Here is a 4,263-nt window from a genome sequence, read left to right as displayed (position 1 = left end):
TTAATTTCTTTTCTTTAGGTATACTAATTATAGGCCTCCAATCTCTTCTGTCTTGTAGGATTTCTGCTGAAAGCTCCACTGTTAGCCTAATGAGGTTCCCTTTGTAGGTGACCTTCCCTTCTGTCTAGATGCCTTTAATATATTTTCTTTATTGTAGACCTTAGAGAATCTGATGACTATGTGTCTTGGGGATTGTTGCATTGTATAATACTTCTAGGAGTTTTCTAAATTCTCTGAATTTTAATGTCAACCTCTCTGGCAAGATTGGGGACATTTTCATGGACTATATCTTCAAATACATTTTCCACATTGCTTGCTCTTGCTCTCTCTTACTCTTTCAGGGATGCCAGTGAGTCATAGGTTTGGTCTCTATGTAAAAATATGGAACTCTTTATAAGTTTCTATGTCATCCTTATGCAGTGGCCATTTTAATCCTCTCTGTATCATTCCAATTTTATTATATGTAGTGCCAAAGTAAGTACCACTTATAACTGTTTTTGTAAACTCTTTACATTTCCATAAAGTGTCTTCCACCATGCTCAACAACTGTCCTCTACAGTACATTCTCACACCTGATTGGATGCTGGCAAAATAGAAATTGTTCTATTGGAGCTTTGCTGTAGGTTAGAGCAGAACATGAGAGTCAGTGTACACTTTGCCTTAAAGAGATGATGTTACTCTTACCATTGGTAAATAGGAAAACAAAGAGCAAGTTCTCCTCCATTATTTATCAAATGATAGGAAGAGCAGTTAAAAAGGCATAAGGACCAAAGAAAATATTCACCTTGGCCTTCTGAAGTTTCACTGAAAAATGAACTCACAAAAATTAGATTTGTGAGAGAAAAGGCATATGAATTCATTTAACATGTATACATAGGAGCCTTCAGAATAAAGACCCAACCCCTCCAGTGGGGTACAGAAACTTAGATATCACCTCAAGGTTATAGAAAGATGGGGACGTGAGCACTTCAATAACTGCTAAAAAGGAGCTCTAAATCTTGAAGCAAATCCTTGAAATATACCAAAATAGAACTTCCTTAAAGCATAAATCTCACATGATCTACAAAACAATAACACAATGAAAAAAGATATTGAGGCAACAGCTAGCACAATGGATAGAATAGTACCTCACATCTCAATGCTAACATTGAATGTAAGTGGCTTAATGCTCCTCTTAAATGATACAGCATGGAAGAATGGATAAGAATTCACCAACCAAGTAGCTGCTGTCTTGAAGAGATTCCCCTAACACATAAGGACTCATATAAACTTAAGGTAAAAAGGTGGAAAAGATATTTCATGCAAACGAACACCAAAAGAAAGCAGGAGTCACTATTCTTATATCAAACAAAACAGACTTTAAAGCAACAAGAGTTAAAAAAGACAAAGAGAAACATTATACAATGACAAAAGGACTAGTCCAACAGGAAAATATCAGTCCTAAATATATATTCACCTAACAAACACTAGAGCTCCCAAATTTATAAAAACAATTACTATAGACCTAAGAAATGAGGTACACAGCAACACAATAATACTGGGGACTTCAATACTCCACTAGTACTAGACAGATCATCAAGACAGAAAGTCAACAAAGAAACAATGTGCATAAACTATACCCTAGAACAAATGGGCTTAACAGATATTTACAGAACATTTCACCCAATATCTGCAGAATGTACATGCTATTCATCAGTTCAAAAAACATCCTCCAAGATAGACCATATGATAGGACACAAAACAAGTCTCAATAAATCTAAGAAAATTGAAATTATATCAAGTACTCTCTCAGACCACAGTGGAATAAAATTGGAAATCAACTCCAAAATGAAGTCTCATAGTCATACAAATACATGAGAATTGAATAACCTGCTCCTGAATGATCATTAGGTCAACAATGAAATCAAGATAGAAATTTAAAAATCTTTGAACTGAATGACAGTAGAGACACAACCTATCAAAACTTCGGGGATATAGCAAAAGTGGTGCTAAGAGGAAAGTTCATAACATTGAATGCCTACTTCAAAAAGTTTGAAAGAACACAGACAATCTAAGGTCACGCATCAAGGAACTACAGAAACAAGAACAAACCAAACTCAAACTCAACAGAAGAAAAGAAATTATAAAGATCAGAGCAGAACTAAGTGAAATGGAAACAAAACAAAAATACAAAAATAAGTGAAACAAAAAGCTGGTTCTTTGAAAAGATAAACAAAATTGAAAGACCATTGGCAAGATTAACCAAGAAAAAAAGGAGAGAATATCCAAATAATCTCAACTAGGAATGAAACAAGAGATATTACAACCGATACTACAGAAATATAAAAATTTATTCAGGGCCACTGTGAACACCTTTGCATGCACAAACTAGAAAACCTAGAAAAGATGGACAAATTTTTGAAAATATACAGCCCTCCTAGATTAAACCAGGAAGAAATAGAAACTCTGAACAGACAAATAATAAGTGGCAAGATTGATATAGTAATTTAAAAGTTACCCCCCCCCCAAAAAAAAAACAGTCGAGGACCAGACAGATTCATGTCTGAATTTTATCAGACATTCAAGAAAGAATTGGTACCAATCCTATTGACATTATTCCAAAGAATAGATAATGAGGAAATCTTCCCTAAATCATTCTATGAAGCCAGTATCACCTTTATTCCAAAACTAGGAAAGGACATAACAAAAAAAGAAAACTACAGACCAATATCCCTGATAAACATAGATGCAAAAATACTCAAAAAATACCGAATCCAACAGCGTGTCAGAAAGATAATCCAACATGAGCAAGTGGGTTCATACCAGGGATGCAGGGATTGTTTAACATATGCAAGTCAATAAATGTGATGCACCACATAAACAGAATTAGAAACAAAAACCACATAATAATCTCAATAGATGCAGAAAAAGCATTCAACAAAATCTAGCATACTTTATAATTAAAACCCTTAGCAAAATTGGCATAGAAGGGACATACCTTAAGGTAATAAAAGCCATCTATGACAAACCCATAACTAACATTATACTGAATGGGGGAAACTTGAAAGCATTCCCCCTGAGAACTGGAACCAGACAAGGATGCCCATTTTCATCACTTCTATTCAACTCAGTACTGGAAGTCCTAGTCAGAGCAATCACACAAGAGAAAAAAAATAAAGGGCATTCAAATCGGTAAGGAGGAAATCAAACTGTCATTCACTGATGAGATAATCATACTCCTAGAAATCGTATAATCATCACTAATGATCATGGAAATGCAAATCAAAACCACAAAAAAAAACCCCTAAAGACTCATCCAAAAAGCTCCTAGATCTGATAAATGAAAATTTAGTAAAGTTTCAGGATACAAAATCTATGTACACAAACCAGTAGCACTCTATACATCAACAGCAACGAAACTGAGAATCAAATCAAGAACTCAATCCCTTTTACAACAGCTGCAAAAAAAAAAAAAAAAAAAAAAAACCTTAGGAATATTTCTAGCCCAGGAGGTGAAAGACCTGTAGACAGAAAACTGCAAAACATGGCTAAAGAAATTACAGATGACACAAAGAAATGGAAACACATTCCATGTCCATGGATGAGTAGAATCAATATTGTGAAAATGATCATATTGCCAAAAACAATGTATGAATTCAATGCAATTCCCATCAAAATACCACCATCATTCTTCACAGAACTAGATAAAACAATTCTAAAATTAATATAGAACCAAAAAAAGAGTCCACGTAGCCAAAGCAAGACTAAACAAAAAGAACAAATTCAAAGGCATCACATTACACAACTTCAAATTATACTATAAGGCTATAGTCACCAAAACAGCATGGTACTGGTATTAAAACAGGCAAGTAGACCAATGGAACAGAAGAGAGAACACACAAAGAAAGCCAATTACTTAACAGTCAACTCATCTTTGACAAAGCAAACAAAGACCAAAAGCAGGGAAAGGGCACCCTATTAAACAAATAGTGCTGGGATAAACGGCAGCTCAATGTAGAAGACTGAGACTGGATCCTCATCTCTCACCTTACACAAAAATCATCTCAAGATGGATCAAAGACTTAAATCTAAGACTTGAACCCATAAAAACCCTAGAAGAGGGGGCGGAGCAAGATGGCCGAATAGGAACAGCTCCAGTCTCCAACTCCCAGCGCGAGCGACACAGAAGACCGGTGATTTCTGCATTTTCAACTGAGGTACTGGGTTCATCTCACTGGGGAGTGCCCGACGATCGGTGCTGGTCAGCTGCTGCAGCCCGACCAT

At 35.5% G+C, this 4,263-nt stretch overlaps 1 non-coding gene across 1 annotated transcript; it reads right to left on the bottom strand.

Moving 5' to 3' along the window:
- Positions 1 to 375: 375 nt before the first annotated feature.
- On the bottom strand, positions 376 to 482 carry LOC112623885. Its single transcript, XR_003119244.1, has one exon. It is a non-coding gene; the product is annotated as a U6 spliceosomal RNA (small nuclear RNA).
- Between the last annotated feature and the right edge of the window lie 3,781 nt (positions 483 to 4,263).

This window comes from Theropithecus gelada, chromosome 4 (genome assembly GCF_003255815.1).
Source record: "Theropithecus gelada isolate Dixy chromosome 4, Tgel_1.0, whole genome shotgun sequence".
In the NCBI taxonomy this organism is placed as follows: Eukaryota; Metazoa; Chordata; class Mammalia; order Primates; family Cercopithecidae; genus Theropithecus; species Theropithecus gelada.
This window is presented reverse-complemented; position numbering and strand designations above follow the sequence as displayed.